Below are 16,699 nucleotides of genomic sequence, written 5' to 3'. Positions count from 1 at the left end.
GAGAGCGGTCTTGCATGCAACTGTGAAAGAAGCCAGGGTAATTATAGCATGTGCACAACAAAGTTATGAGCAAACAAACACCCAAATAAAATTCAATTGAGGAAACTGCCTCAATGGTTTGCATTTCTTTTCTTGTTTTGGAGCATGACACAATTTCCTCTGTTTAATATAAATTATTGCAGTCTTTGTTTTATCAAATAAATATTGTTCGTACTGGCCCGGCTTCTTTGGGAACCGTGGAGAGGCGCAAGGATATGGAAGTGCTTTAGTTATATGCAGGGCCACTGGAATTATGTGGCAAGAAAAGACCAAATTATGAGGCAGGGTTGACCAATTTATGTGGCAAGAAAATTCCAGTTATGAATTTACAACGCCAATAACTAACTCAAGCAAATGCGAGACCCATTGCATTGCAAATGCTGGTTTTCTTTGTAGAGCTCGGTAGCACACTGTGAGGGAATCTTCCCACGTCCTCACATATTGGGACAACTGTGGCTTCTCATAAGAACCCGTCTGTGTAATAAGTAGTGACATTTGTACCGACAATTTTGTTATCTCGAGAGATCCTGGGATGGGAACTGCATTACGTGAATCTACGGGGTTATGCTGAATATTGTGATTTCAGAAACTGAATCCTTTCATTAACCCGATTGGTTCAAACTGTGTAACCCTTACATAACTGGATTCATTGCATTTTGCACATTAAAAAAAAAAAAATCATGATGGTTGTGGGCTCACTTTCCTTTGACAACACTACGTCAGTTTAACCTATAATTTATAACTTTGATTTGTTCTTTGGAGCTGAACTATACCTGGTCCTGGTTGTTGGCTTGTTATATGATAATAGATAAACTGGCTGACTCATAACCATTTAACTTTGCTGCCTGTAATGATCTGGATCCTTTGATAAACCTTCTTGGTCATTAATTTTATATCCTTGTCCTGTTTTCATTGAAAAGCCTAGTGTGCTCTTCTAATTGCTTTGTAATTTAGTCGACCAGAACCAGGTGAGAAGCAGCAAAATCCTTGAGGATTAACACCACTCCCAGTATTGCAGGCCCGCTTTAAACTGAAGTTAGTAGAAAAAAGCACCATCAACCCCACTGACGGTCATTTAATTTGGATAGGAAGGTTGGTTTTCAGGGACAAAAAAAACATTAAAACGTCACAGGAGACACACATCGACAAGTGCAAAATACAATAAGGTACGAGAGGTATGGATTAACGACTCCACGTTATGCCACTTATGTCACATACTTTTAGGGTCGAGTGCACAAGCGCTGCGTCCCTGTTGTAATCTCGCTTTGGGCTTGTAACCACACCCATGTTATGCCTGACACTTTCATTGGTTCGTGGGCTTGTCTTTTAAAATCCGCTTGCTTTCATTGGTGAAAAGCCTTTTTTCGGTGTTTAGCCCTCCTCGAGCGCACCGGCCAACTACTGAAAACTTACGAGGCCGTTTTCAGCTTGGTTTCTGCACTACCTTATTTATTTTCCATGCAGCGCAATCGCGCTGGGTTTTACATAGCACACTAGTTTTTTTTTGTTTTTTTCTCCAATTTGTGTGGCAAGAAAAGTCCGGTTAGGACTTTACAACGCTAATAGGTGTAACTCGAGCAAATGCAAGACCCGATCCATTGCAAATGCTTGCACTGATGTTGCATTTCTTTAAAACACAGCATAACATTTCTCAGTAAACTTTCTGTAAGGAACTCCCACACAACACTTACTAAAAATAAATGAAAAGAACATGGTATTTAAACAATCAACCTTTAGGAATCATTCAAGGTCATCAGGCCGGTTTGTCTGCAGAACACAGCTGGCTCAGGCAGACAGCTGAGAAGGGTATCAAGGGGCCCCTGAAAGGGCGCCGCCCTGAGCCAGTGCCCACTTTGCCCATGCCTTCACACGTCTCTGAACTGAGAAGATATTTACACTTTTTTGGAACCGTGTATGGAGCGCACTGTTCGCTATAACAGCACAATCAAATTAATTATATTGGCCATATGCTTTTAAATAGTTCCTTTAGTTTATTATTTATGAAGATGCAAAGAATAAACTGCATTTTGTCTGTTGTGTTACTTTTCTTCATTGTTTAAAACAAACAACGCCCCCCCCCCCCCCCCAAGTCACTCAAAGGTGCAACAGAGCTCTGATGTATAATAATTATAATCTGGTCAGCAAGTCTATAGGCAGGGCCGTCAGAAGGGGAGTTTTTTAGGTTTGTGGTATTGTTTCTAATAAATATATATCTGTTGGGATTCTTTATGATGGTTTAAACATTCGTTTTTTTATGTTAGCATTTTTTTTTTAATTGGTGGCAAACTTTGGGAAACAGAAACAAATGATCTGTACTCAATAAGATATACATTTTGTAGGTGTGGTTGTGTGGGCTGTTGTATTGATGAATGAAAGAATGAGTGAAATGGTAGATGAACGGATTAGTAAGTGCATATATAAGAGGGTGAGTGAATGAATGAATGAATGAATGAAGAATGCACGAATGACGGAATGTATGCTTGGAGGCATGAATGCGTGCACAGACAAATGAATGGGTGACTGTGTGAAAGGGAGGATTGAAGAGAGATGAACATGTGCATGCACTAACGACTGGAAGAGCTAGTTACTAAGTGCTTGAATGGCTGAATGCAGGGTGCTGGTGCTTACCTCTGGTCCTCACCTCTGGTCCTCTTTGGTGGCAAGGTCATATTCTCTCCTGCTGCTGCTCAGCCACTTATCCCTGCATCTCTTCATGTGCCCAGTCACACACCATTGCCATCCGGCATTCACTCATACTTCCATTCATTCATACACCAATAAGGTCACTCACTTTAACTCAATGAAGAATCCCTTTTAGGCACACACACACAAAAAAAAAAAATAGACATTAGCTTTGGTAATGTTTGTCCCATGAACAAAAATACTAGAAACAACTACAGTAAACAAAAATACTACAAGAGCATGACTGCAAGTTTTAATAGGAGCCGAGAAATTCAATGCACTGAAATAAAAATGTCAAGCAGTGCAAGAAGAGGGCTGTGACTATGTATCAACAGATCTGGCTTAGTATAACTGTCTAAGGACTCCGCAGTACTAGCACCTGAACAATTGCCTTCGCTGCACCAGACACCCAGAGGAAGGCATAGTTAGAGGCATGATGCAAGTGCCTCTAACCAGAAATTATGCTATTTACACCAGACATCGAGAAGTCCATGATCATGACTAGAGGTAATGGCCTAAACTAGAAAGAAGCCTCCTACTGGTGGTCCATAATAAGCCAATACGCCACCCTACTACTACTTCCATTTCACAATAAACTACACTTAACATGGGCACTACAGAAAGGCCACATTCTTTCCCTCACAATCCTCCATTTTGCCATCATTTGCTGTGTGCTTTTTGATTCAAATTTTCTTGGTCTCATTTTTGAACGGCTTTAAAAACAGGGTGCCATTTTTAGGTTGACCATAGCAGCGCGCAAGCACGGCTTTTCCAATGTGTTGGTATGTATCTGGGATTTTAACCTTGACTTTCAAAAACGCTCCGTTTTCATTGGAAACTGCTTTACATTTGTCCCTCCCTAGGACGGTTTTGTTACCCCTTGACCATCAACCCTGTTACATGGATAACTGCACTTTTACCCATACCTTTGTGAGAGAACTTCTTTTTCCTTTTGCCCCTCTCTTTGCGCACAGGGCGGCATTCTGAATTGGCTCGCTTACGTCTACTGTTTTTTTCAGCTTGTGTGGCAAAAAAAATCCTGTTAGAAATTTACAACGCTATTAGCTCTACCTCGAGCAAACGCGAGACCCATTGCATTGCAAATGCTTGTTTTAAGAGGTGCCGCCTCAAGATCCACTGCCGCGTCTTCTATATTGCAGGTGACCCTAAGAAAGGTTAAAACACCGCAAGCTAAAGCCAGCAAATTGCTGCAGGAAAGTAAGTAACGAAAGGACATGCCCTTTATCTGGCTGGCAGTGAAGGGTAGCCGATCAGCACTCACTCTCTTCATCAGGAGTCCACCCTTTTCTCCCTCCTCTTATCGAGACTCCCTGCTCTCATCCAGAATCCTTCGAGGCAGTCTGAGTGCGAGCTTGGTCCTGATGGACTATCGGCGCCGCATAAAACTTCTGCCCCGTCCGTAACACGTCTTAGAAAATCGACACGCAAAATACAACCATCGCTGTGGATGCCCAAATGAGGTAAAACACAAAGTGGTAATGCCACGGGCATTATTTATGTCTCAAATGCACACGTGGCCTCAGCCGGTGTACTTCAAGATCTGAATTGTTGTGAGACACACTAGGATTGGTTGAAGTACCGCCAATGCTCCAATCCTAGGTAATTTTACGCATTATGAGGCCCGCCCTCTCCTGACGACTCTCACGGTATATTCAGACATAGGATTGGCTGTCATGCGACCCGGAAGTACTGAAATTACGGACAAATGTCGTCCGTTGAAAGATTAATAACGAACAGCGGAGATTAGGCTGAATTTACCGACGGTCCGTGTAAGTAGCGGACGACATGAGTGGGACAGGGGGTGTTAGGTGCACCTTCAGCTAGTTTTGCTGTAGTTTGTTGCTGGCTTCATTTCGCTTATGTCTTTTTAAAACGATGATCTCATCCTCCATATCATGAAATTTGGTCGAATACTACCAACGGTGTAACCTTGTCATGCAATCTGGGTCGATTAATAGAATGATGAGGTACAAAAAGAACAGCGGAGTAGGGAATGGCTGATAAGTGCACAAGGTCACAGGCTTACTAATTTTACCCACGTGTTAACTGCAGGCGGAAAACACCCCTGTTTAAATGTAGTTGGAATGTTTATGCACTCCGTTAACTTAAAGGTGGAGTTAAATACTGCATGCACACTTTTTGCGTGATTGTTTTGCGCGTGGTAATATCACATTTTTACTTTTTGCATGATTATCACAAGCAGAAAGCATTGGTGGAAAGTTTGTAGTTTCCTTTTCTGAGAGGTTTCCAGTGTACTTAAGTGAGATTTTTCTATGCTTTGTGACCGTGAGTAACATTTAAATATAAATGGCATTGCTTGTGTGATTTATGGTCTAAACTCTCAAAGTAATTTTGTTGAATTAATCATCGGAACACTGATTCATAATAATAAGTTTTGGGTTCCCTTTGGTTCGTGATAAAAAATTGATGATTTCCATAAAGAGAGGCAAAAAGTAATCGTAATAAAATGAGTCTTGTTTAGTTCTGTTTAAATGGCAGCTCTTAAAACGAGCATTGGCAAAATCAATAGGTTTCGCCTTTGCAAGAACTATTGGCTTTGCCAATATGTTTTAGCCATGTTGTACACCAGCGTGGCTGGTGTTCAGCACGGCTAAAAGTTAATGGGGTACAGGAGAGTGGCATGGAGTGAAGTGTCGTAAGGTTTATTAGGGCGGAGTGTTATCGAGTAATGTAGAGTTCAGTGGCATGTAGGGGAGTGTTGTGGAGTTCCATGGCGGGAGTAGTGTAGTTGAGTGGTGTACAGTTGATTGGCACAGAGTATCATAGTGGAGTAGAGTGTTGTAGAACAGTGTGTCGTAGAGTGGTGTAGAGGGTGTTGTATAAAGTTGAGTAGAATGTTGTAGAGTAAATTGTCATAAAGTGAAGTGTCATAGAGTTCAGTTGTGTAGGAGACCGGAATGGGAGAGTGGAGTAGAGTGTTGTGGAGTAGTGTGTTGTAGAATAGAATGGAGTAAAGTGGCACAAAGGGGGTTGAAGGATTTGCATAAAGCGTTGTCGAGTGGAGTAGTGTGTCATCGAGTGGAGCAGCGTTTAATGGGGTAGAGCATCAGAGTGGAATATCGTGGCGCAGAATGGCCTTGAGTGAAGTGGTTAAGATACAGTGGTGCAGAGTGCATTGGCATAGAGTGCAGTGACGTAGAGTGTGCAGAGTGGATTGCAGTTGCATAGACTATTTCAGTGTGGAGTGGTGTGGTTCAGGGTAGCGTGTAGAGTTGTGGAGTACAATGGCGTAGCGTGATGTAGAGTGCAGAGGCATGCAATGGTGCACAATAGATTAGAGTAGCGTGGAGTCATGCTGAGCTTGGTAGTTTAGAGTGCAGTGGACTGACATTGACTTGGTTTAGAGTACAGGGGGGTAGGGTGCATTAGATTAGTGTGGTGTAGAGTAGAACAGAGTGGCGTAGAGTGCAGTGACGTAGAGCACAATGGTGTGAAGTGGTGCAGAGTAGTGCAGTCTTGCAGAGTAGAGTGCTATAGAGTGTAGTGATTTAGAGCAGAGTTGCCCAGAGTAGAGTGGTGCAGAGAGTACAGTGGTGCAGAATTGAATCAGGAGACGTGGAGTGCATGACAGAGTGCAATAGTGTAGGTTGCCATAGCATGCAGCGGCGTAGTATGCAATGGTGCAGAGTTGAAACACTGAGTTAAGTGGTGGAGAGTGCAGTCTTGCAGAGCAGAGAATCAAAGCGCAGTGGTGTAGTGTTGCAGAGTGCAGTATGGTAGTGTAGAGTGCACTGGTGCAGAGTAGTTGCATAGAGTGCAGTGGTTTACAGTAGAGTGGTGTAGAGAGCAGTGACATAGAATAGGGAGCGGCGTAGAGTGCAGTGGTGTAGAGTGCAGTGGAGCAGAGTGCAGTGGCACAGAGTAGATCATTTGAGTAGAGTCAAGTGGTGCAGTGGCATGGAGTAGTGATGTAAAGTAGTGGCATAAAGTGCAGTGGCATAGAGTAGATTGTTTCACAGCAAAGTGAAGTGGCGTAGAATGCAGTAATGCAGAATAGAGTGGTGTAGAGTGCAGTGGAATAGAGTGCACTGGCAATGAGTGCAGTGGTGCAGATTAGAGAGGGGTAGAGAGCATGGGGTTAGAGTAGTGCATTGTCATAGAGTGCCCAGTACCCAGGTGCACAGTAGATTAAAGTGGCATAGAGTGCATTAGCGTAGAGCTGAGTAGGGTGCATAGAGTTCATTGGTGGAGAGTGCAGTGTTGCAAAGTAGGGTGGTGTAGAGTGCAGTGGCACAGAGTGGTGCAGAGTAAAGTGACTTCGACTGAAATGGTGTAGAGTGCAGTGGCATAGAGTATAGCGCGTATAATGCATTGATGCAAACTTGATTGGCGTAGAGTGTAATTGTTTTGTGTAAAGTGGTGTAGAGTGCATTAGCGTTGAGTGTAGCGGTGTAGAATAGAGTGCTGTGAAGTGGTGCAGGGTAGATTCCGGTGTCATAGACTGCAGTGGTGCAGAGCAGATTAGAGTGGATTGGCATAGAGTGCAGTGGTGCAGAGTGAGTTAGAGAGGTTTGGAGTAGAGTGCAGTGGTGTGGAGTGGAGCTATGTGGAGTAGTGGGCTTCAGTGCATTAGCATAGCGTGTAGTAGGGTGGCGTAGAGTACAGCGGTGCAGAGTAGAGTGCAGTGGCACAGAATAGTGGTGCTGAGGAGAATGGAAGGGCAGAGAGTGCAGTGTTGCAGAGTAGACTTGTAGAGTGCAGTGGTGTATAGTAGAGGGGCGTAGAGTGCATTGGCATGGAAGTGTAGTGGTATAGAGTGGTGTAGAATAGAAAGGTATGTAGAACAGTGGCCTGGGGTACAGTGGTATAGAGAGGCGTAGAGTGTAGTGTTGTAGAGTACAATGGTTTAAAGTGCAGTGGTGTAAAGTTGTGTAGAGGATAGTGGTGTAGAGCGCAATGGCAAAGAGTGCATTGGTTTTGAGGAAAATGGTGAAAAGTGCATTGGTGTACAGTGCAGAGTAAACTGTAGTGGCACTGATTAAAGTGGAATGGTGCCAAGTGAAGTGACACATAAGAGATTGTTTCAGAGTGGAGTGGTGTACTGAGAGTTCTGAGGACAATAAAGTGGCATAGAATGGATTGGCATAGAGCGCACTGGCCTGGAGTGGTACGATAAGTGCACTGGCAAAGAGTGGAATAATGCATAGTGGAGTAGGAGGGGTAGAGTGCATTAGCATAGAACAGAGTGGTGGGGAGTAGAGTGCAGTATACAGTGGTGCATAGGAGTGTTGAGGGATAAAGTGGAATGTGCATGGTGTGATAACGCTCTGCCGTTACAAACAACACATCTCCAATTTAAATGGCACAGACTTACCGTTTTACTGATATAAGTATATAGTACACAAACAATAATGTGTGGAATTTATGTAAACAATACAACAAATAAGACAGATAGGCCAACATTAGCCATAATAAGCGTTCAGTCCTGTTTAGCATAGCTGCATGTCAATTTCTGTTTTTCTTCTGGTGTCAGTTTTTCATATTTGCCATAGCATAAGCCTTCGTTTAATGTCTTAATTGAGCGCCCCTAAACGTATGCACAGCACTAGCACACAAAAAAAAAATCACTGACCAACTTTACTGCTGAAAAGCTACAAAAGGTGCCCGAGCCTCTGATTGTTCATAGACCTCACCTATCACTGAAATAGGAAGCAGGCGCTGTTCAGAGTGTCAATGCGCACATCTGTGATTCCCAGTCTGATGGCTGAGCCCTACTTGAAGTTTATCTTTGCGGAGCAAGACATTCCCTCTCAGTGCAGCAAAATAAGAAATATCACATGGAAAAAAAACACTCTTTCCACAGCATTTGAGTCGCTTTGAGCAAACACGCCATGTGTGTGAGTGAAACGGAGAAGTTTCTATTGCTGTACTGCAGGCATGTGTAATTAAACATTCCATGTCTTCGTGTGGTGTTCAAGCAGGCTTCATGAGAAAAGTAGTTTGCATTCTTCTTTCCTGTAAATGCTCTCCATTTGAAGTCAGTGAAAGCAAAGTAATCGGCAAACTCCCTGGAAGGGGCAGCTTAACATTTGACCTCTGTCTTTCAATGCCCAGCAAAAGTGACAAGATAAGAAACAGGATTTGAAAGGCCTGTTTACAGAAAATAAGTTTGTGGAAGGATTCAGTAAACACGATTTTGGCAAAGGAAGGGAGGAACTGAACCTGGAGAGACTAAAGTAAATAAAGCCAGCAAATAGAAACCAAGAAAACATGAGTTACAAGCCACAAAGCCAATAGCAAGCAGGGGACAGATTGCATTCCTTGATCAACTTTCTGAAAGTCCCCAAGTCAGCAAACCAGACAGCAGTGCTGTCTGCTGGGCTGTGACCTAAAAAGTGAACAAAATTAAAATCTGATCTTGCAAACTCAGTCACTTATTGCGATCTTAGAAGTTTCGCTTTGCTGGCTGTAAAGTAATTTGTGCTGTATGAAGCTTGAGAGAGAGAGCTTCTCCTTCCCACCCAAATCCTTCCTGTTCCAAGACATGTACTTGCAGGTAGTTGAAGAGTTGTTGAAATGCCAAGAGGATCTTTATCTCGACACCCCCTGCTCTCTCTGTTCATATTGTTAAGTGTTCAAGGGTGTGTATTATGCCAATCTCAATTGACATACAATTTCAACTATATAACACTAAAAAGCACAGCTAGTATATTTTCCTTAGTTGTATTGTAGTGACATTTGCATTATGCCACATGTCCCTGGTGAAGCTCTGATTTGTTTCTCGTGAATGACAAGCAAGCGACTTCAATTTTTTGTGAGGTTGGTACAGCATGAATTCAGTGTTGCTTATTTGAGAAGAGTTTAGGTGGTGTGCATGACTGCCAGACTATGCGTACCCTTATCGTGCCGATTAAGCTTTATCTCTGTTTAAGACTGGAGTGAAATGAAGAGGTGTCAGATAATCTCATATACCGATACCTACCATGTTTGTGTGGGTGACTGATTCTTTGGGTATGTAGTTGTCTGGCAGTGGTTTGGTGGCCCTTATGCCATGCGCTTCTCTTGTTTAGGAAGAGCCAAATATCGACTGCCTTTTTGAATTCACATTGTGGACATTGAATATCTTTGCTCGCAATGAGTTTCAGAGTTTGGACGGCATTTCCTTGGAGCCAACACTCTTCTTTGGTATTAATTTAAGAAAAAAACACAGAGTATTCTCTTTGAAATTAAAACATCTTTAGCTGTCTCACCAGTTTCATTAAAAAAAATAGTGAAACAAAAATGCATACATTGTGAGGCTTTAGGTCGGCCCTCCTCATCATTGATTTGTTCAGTCATTCTGATTTTACATCTGCCACTAGACCTTACGACATGGGGAAGTGAGTCAGCCCACTTCATGCTTTGGCAGTCTTTCACTGAGAGTGCCAGCGTTTTGTTTGATCACATGTGCAACTTTCCCCAAAAAAAGAAGTGCACTTTGGTGCGATCTATGGTATGCTAATGCTTTTTACTTTGTCGGTCCTTTTGTGGCCAGGCTTTATCCATTCGTTAGCCTTGTTTATATTTTTTAGTCATCCTTGTGTGTTTGAATGTCTTCATGTTCCAGTAATTGTAAGCCAATAATAACTTTTTTTGCACCAATAAGAATCCTATTGTTCGCAATGTGCATTAAAAATGTTTTCTTTCACTATATTGAAGGACACCTACCTGCTATGAAACACCTATTGTGTTGTATTAAAAAATACACGCAAGAGTTAATTTTGGGCAATTTTATTGTCGATCAATTGGTTGCCAAGTTTAGACATAGCATGATCGTGTGTTTTGTTTTGTTTTTTGACATACGGTTGCAGGAAAAAAATTAACAAAAATCAACCTTCACTCTAGCTTTACCTATCCTTGTTAGTCTAGAAAAAAAAACAAGTTGACCGAGCAAAAGTTATATGTTCATCTCAGGTTTGCATGATATCATAGGATACTGTGTTAGAGTCTGGGTCCTAACTGCATTACACAGCAAATATCACATGCAGTCATACATAGCAAATCATGAAAAATGTAATTTTTTGAAAAAGAAATCGGAATTTAACTGTTTTTGCAAATGTGCTTCTAGAGTGGACACGTTGTACTCAGTAAGCATCAACACGTTAGCCTCCTCCATCATTTGGTTAGACGTTCTTAAAGATAAAGAGGATGGTAATGTCTTACCAATATTCTATAGCTACCAAATATACAAAAGATAAGTGACAAATGAACACTGCTTTTCTGAAATTACTAGTAAGGGTATTTTGACATTCGTATTTTTGAAGGATAGTGTCATACAACATTCCAGTGTACCCTACAGCATTACTGTACCATCTCAAAGTGAACGCTAAAAGTTTAAATGTAAATGGATCACCGTCCTTCAGATGCTGTGTAATAAATGAGTATCTTTGCACTCTGTCTTATATCACCTTCCCTCAACTCATTTGAGTTACATGTCTTCCGTGCATTGGTGATTTGAGAGATTCGTGGTGTATTGGGTTAGATTGTTCCATAGCCCCCCTCTTAAAATACATTGTTTCGCTGTTACTGGAAAAACAGTTGCATCTTAAAATGAGCAAGTAAACATCTTTAGTCAATGCTTAAGAAAAATCTCACCAGTACAACAGGACCACTTATATTTTTAATACAGAAGAGGAAAGCAAGTAAAGTGAAGGTCAAGCAATTACAATTCAGTTAATTAAAAAGTGCCTGTCACTTTACCTGTTAGTTATTAATCGGGGCACCCATCATTTTGACAGTTCTAAACAAAGCAGAAGGGCTAATCTTTATCAACTAAAATTTGAGTGCTTCATTATAAGTTTCTTGCCATTTTGCTTTAATGGGTCACGTCGCTAGTATCTTTCCTACTCCAAAGATTTATAGATGTCTAAAATATGGGTAACTCATTCAAGTATTCTAGGCAAAGTCTACATGCCCAGTAAGTAGTAGGAAAATATTTGCCTCACTTCTTAAAATGTGTAATCTGCTGCTTGTATAAATAAGATTGGAAGCTGCATACTACTAAGTTAGGAGTCAGCAAAAGGTGAACGTTTTTTAACCATCATGGGTCTTGTATTCAAAATGAGATTATCCTTTGGCAACAGGCCACATTTGTGGCACTTGCAAAGGAAATAATCTGTGTATTGTCTCTTTCTGTATAAGTGGAGCAAGCTAGAGGGAAGTGTGTTTTGAAGCCACCTACACATAGTGTCTGACCACTTTCCAGCAGGCTGGACAAATTCTCTGCTTTCTTTCTCATAACCATACTGCCCTCTTTGCTCTGAACATCCTGAGCACAAGAGAACCCATTGATCATTGGCGAAATGCATTATGGTACAATGCCTCGGCTTAGTAGCTCTGGAAGAGTAACACTTTTCTGTTTAGCCAGTAGAATTTGTGTTATGAATCACTGTGAACATGTCATTTCTCCTCTGTGTGGTTTTCTGCCAAAGGTAACCAAGGCTGGCCACATCGGCAAAGCAGACATCCCGGATTTGTATATAAGCAGTTGTTATTGGAGCAAAACTATTTTCCTCTCACTATTCTATTCCCAGAAACCCAAAACCAATCAATCAATCATAATACTTGTAAAGCGCTACTTGTCACCCACTAGGGACTTAAGGTGCTTGAGGGAGAGGGGGCAGTAAGTGAGAGGCCGTCGAAGAAGAGAGGGGACCAGGTGTAAAACCAAGTTTTGAGGTCCTTTCTGAATTGCAATAGGGTGGGAGATCTTCTGAGGTGGATGAGAAGGGAGTTCCAGGTCTTGGCAGCGTGGCCGGAGGAAGATCTTCTTCCAGCTGTGGCATTCCAGACGCATGGGGCAGCGGCGAGTGCGAGGTCGGCAAAGCGTAGCTGTCTGGAGGGTGGATAGAAGTGGAGTCTTCGGTTGAGGTATTCTTGTCCGGCGTGGTGGAGGGCTTCGTGGGTGTGCGTGAGAAGCTTTAATGTGATTCACTTGTCTATTGGGAGCCAGTGCAGGTCTCTCAGTAGAGCATAGGTGTGGCTGTGTTTGGGAATGTTCATGATACGGGCAGAGGCGTTCTGGATGTGTTGCAGTCTTTTCTGTACCTTGATGGTGGTTCCGGCATAGAGTGCGTTGTCGTAGTCTAGGCAGCTGCTGACGAGGGCCTGGGTGACAGTTCTTTTGGATTTGGTTAGGATCCAATTGAAGATCTTCCAGAGCATGCGCATGGTGTTGAAGCAGGCAGAGGAGACTGCGCTGACCTGGCGGTTCATCGAGGGTGCTGGTTCCAGGATGAAGCCGAGGTTGTGGGCATGGTCGGTGGGGGTCGGAGAGCTTCTGAGGGCAGTGGGCCACCAGGAGATGTCCCAGGCTGAGGTGTTGTCGCTGATGACGAGGACTTCTGTTTTTTTGGGTGTTAAGCTTGAAGCAGCTCTCCTTCATCCAGGTGGCGACTGCCCTCATTCCGTTGTGGAAGTTGGTTTTGGCTGTGTGCGGGTCCTTGGTGAGGGAGATGATTAGCTGAGTGTCGTCAGCGTACAAGACAATGTTGATGGCTTGGTGTCTGGTGATGGTGGCTAGGCGGGCCATGTAGAGGTTGAATTGAGTGGGGCACAGAGAGAAGCCTTGCAGGACGCCGCAGATGATCTTGGTGGCCTCTGAGTAGAAGGGGGGAGAGGGGAAGTCGGACTCTTTGGGTCCTGTCAGAGAGGAAGGAAGTGATCCATTCTAGTGCTTTGTCTTGGATGGAGGCGTCGTGTAGACGAGTCTGTAGCGTGCAGTGGGAAATAGTGTTGAAGGCGGGGGGCAGGTCGAGGAGGATGAGGGCTGTGGTCTCATCCATGACTAGGAGGATGCGGATGTCATCTGGGGCGGCGAGGAGGACGGTCTTGCTGCCCTAGTTGCTCCGGAAGCCTGTCTGTGAGGGATCCGGGATCTTGTTGAGTTCAATGTGTCTGGTGAGTTGTCTGTTGACAGCCTTTTCGATGACCTTAGCTGGGAAGGGGAGCAGAGAGATGGGCTGGAAGTTCTTGATGTTTTCTGGGTCTGCAATGGGTTTCTTCAGTATGGGCTTGATTTCGGCGTGTTTCCAGATTTCTGGGAAGCTGGAGGTTTCGAAGGAGCAGTTGATGATGTGCCGGCGTTTGGGTGAAATGGTGCTGCTTGCTTTGTTGAAAACGTGGTGGGGGCAGGGATCGAAGGGAGAGCCGGAGTGGATGGAGTTCATGACGTTGAGGGTTTCTTCGGAGATGTTGGCCCAGCAGAGTAGGTGGTGGGGGTTTGGAGGAGCTTCGGTGGTGGATATGCCGGTGATGGGAAGGTCCTGGGTCAGGAAGCTGTCGTAGAAGTCTGCTGTCTTGCGATGGAAGTAGGTGGAGAGGTTATCGCATAGTTCTTATGAGGGGATGATATCCGTGGAGTTTGCTCAGGGGTTAGTTGGTCAGTTCGCCGATGATCGGGAAGAGTTCTTTGCTGTTGTGTGCGTTGTTAATGCGTTCTTGTACGGCGTTTCTCTTGGTGTCCCTGGTGAGTTGGTGGTGTTTATTTATGGCTTTTTTGAAGGCTTCATGGTTGGTGGGGGTCTTGTCGGTGCGCCATTTTCTTTATATCGTCTGCAGTTTTGTTTGGACTCCTTGAGGGCGGGGCTGAGCTAATTGGATTTTGTTGATGTGCGTCTGTTGGAGGGTTTGTTGATTGGGGGGCTGAGATGTTGGCGCAGTCTGAAAACCAGGTGATGAGGTCTCGGGCAGCTGTGTTAGTGTCAAGGACGTCTTGTGGGGGGGGGGAGGGTGAGTTGTTGAGGCTGTTAAGTAGCTGGTCCTTGGTGATCTTGTTCCAATCCCTGCGTGGTGTAGGTGTGCGAGGTGTTGGTCAGGGGTTTTGCTGAAGGTAAAGTGGATACAGTAGTGGTCGGTCCATTGGATTTTGGTGATGTGGCTAATGGAGATGTGGTGGCTGGTGGTGAAGATGGGGGTCTGGTGTGTGTCCTGTGGAGTGGGTGGGCGAGGTGATGAATTGCTTGAGGCCAAGGTTTCGAGCAGCGTCGTGGAATAGTTGTCATTCGGGTTCTCCAGGTTGAGGTCCCTGAAAAGGATGTAGTCCGTGGAAGCAAGTGCGTGGGTGGTGGCGAGGTCAGCAATGCTGTCGCAGAATGGGGGGGCGGGGGCCCGGCAGTCTATAGATGAGGATGTGCCGCAGAGTGGTGTTAGGGTTGGTTCCAATCTGGAAGTGGAGGAGCCCTACGTTGGTTGTGTAGTCTTCGGTGCTGGTGGAGAGGCGTAGTGAATCTTTGTGGACGATGGTGATTCCTCCCCTGGGGCGGTTCATGCGGTCTTTGCGAATGATCGTGTATTCATCTGGGATGGCGATGTCTGGAGCCGAGGAGGGGTTAAGCCAGATTTCTGTGAAGAAGGCGATGTCCGGGGATGTGGTGTTGATGAGGTTCCAGAGTTCAATGGCGTGCCTGTGGATGGAGCTCGTGTTGATCAGGATACATCTGAAGTTGTGTTCTGCTTTGTGGGCTCGAGTGACGGAGGCTGGTGAATCTGCAATGGTGACAGTTGAAGTGTCCCTTGGTGTTGCTTGGTGATGCCTGCTTACAGTTGTTGTCGTGTCCCGAGTTGAGAGCAATGAATGCTGCTGGTGTGTATCGGTGGTGGGCGAGAGGTCCAGGGCTCCTGGCGCTGGTTGCGGTCAGGTCACTGACAGGTGCAGACGAGCTTGCCATGCGGCACGGCCGCCATTAAGTAGGGAGGGAGGGGAGGAAAGGACAGGTGGGAGCGGGAACGTGCCAAATAGGGGGCAGGGCCACGGGAGCAGCAGCGGTGGAGAGAATGAGTGAGAGAGGAGGGGGCGGAGCAGCACCGGCGGTGTGAGAGAGAGATGCGAGAATGAGAAGAGTGAGGAGAAAAACAAGGAAAGGAAAGAGGAAAGCACAGAAAGCAAAATGCACAAAAACAGCACACTAAAAGAAAAAGGAGGAGAAAAGGGGCAGAGGGCAGCCCAGCAGAAGAGCAGAGCTCTCCCACTAGGCACTAGGGATGAGGTTCAGGCAGAAGCCTGGGGGTGGAGGAGGGCCTCGGACTTCTGACCGAAGTCACAGTTCAAGTCAGGACAGGCTTCCACTTACTGGTGAAGCTATTTGATTGCAGAGCAGTTCACTGACCAGGTCATACCTTTGAAGTGGGAACATTTTTATAGGACATGCTTGAGAGTTTAGTGTTAGGCTGGTCCTTATCATTCCAGAGCATTGAAATATATGGAGGCCTGGCTTTTGAAGATTCTTGGGGTCATAAACTCTAAAAAGAGGTTGTTACTTGTCGTGTTTAATGTCTACGGTGTGGAAGAATATTCTCTCTGCCTATTCCACACTTGCAAAAGAAACTCACTTCCAAAAGCTGTTGAAATATAGGGTTTTCAACTTGCTGTAGTCTGATGTTGCCTTCATCTCAGTACTGGAATGCTCCTTGCTATTGCACTTTATAAATCTCATTCATTCAATGTGTTATACACAGTTATGACCACAAGCACCTAGCACACCTTCAGTAACCCATATTTGGGCCTTGGCTGGATGTCAACAACACTTTGCAATAAAGTTGTGTGGTGTTACTGTTGGTGCAGGCTCACCACCACATGGCCATACTTAAGAGGCACATGCTTGGCAGAGCCCCCAACACTGCACCAAAGCAATATAGATGACAAAACCCTTTCAAGTCGAAGGCACTCGTTTACCCCATACCAACTGTCAACCCCCATTTTGGTGGGACGAGGGGGTGGGGGCACAAGGGTGTCTGGCTACTGGATCTACACTATGCCGATTGATGTAGTGTCCTGGGGTCCATCCTACTGTTGTCCTCCAACATGGACCAAGTACTTCCCTTCTGCAGTTAACTCTGAGTACTGAGGGCGGGCAGTTGAAAGCTTCTAAGGGAGGAGCATGGAAGAGAAGAGGTCAGAACTCAATAGTTAAACAGGCACAATACCATATTGTCCAAATCAGTTATCTTATCTTAGTAA

General features: G+C 44.6%; 1 protein-coding gene across 2 annotated transcripts in view; it reads left to right on the top strand.

Annotated features, from left to right (window-relative positions):
* Positions 1–4,383: 4,383 nt before the first annotated feature.
* UBE2F (ubiquitin conjugating enzyme E2 F (putative)) overlaps positions 4,384–16,699 on the top strand; it is a 1,010,525-nt gene continuing 998,209 nt past the window's right edge. For both annotated transcript variants that reach the window (XM_069225615.1, XM_069225614.1), the window contains exon 1: positions 4,384–4,511. The gene's annotated coding sequence lies outside the window, so the exon portion shown is untranslated. The remainder of the gene's footprint in view (positions 4,512–16,699) is intronic.

The sequence above is a fragment of the Pleurodeles waltl genome, chromosome 3_1 (assembly GCF_031143425.1).
Source record: "Pleurodeles waltl isolate 20211129_DDA chromosome 3_1, aPleWal1.hap1.20221129, whole genome shotgun sequence".
Taxonomy (NCBI): Eukaryota; Metazoa; Chordata; class Amphibia; order Caudata; family Salamandridae; genus Pleurodeles; species Pleurodeles waltl.
This window is presented reverse-complemented; position numbering and strand designations above follow the sequence as displayed.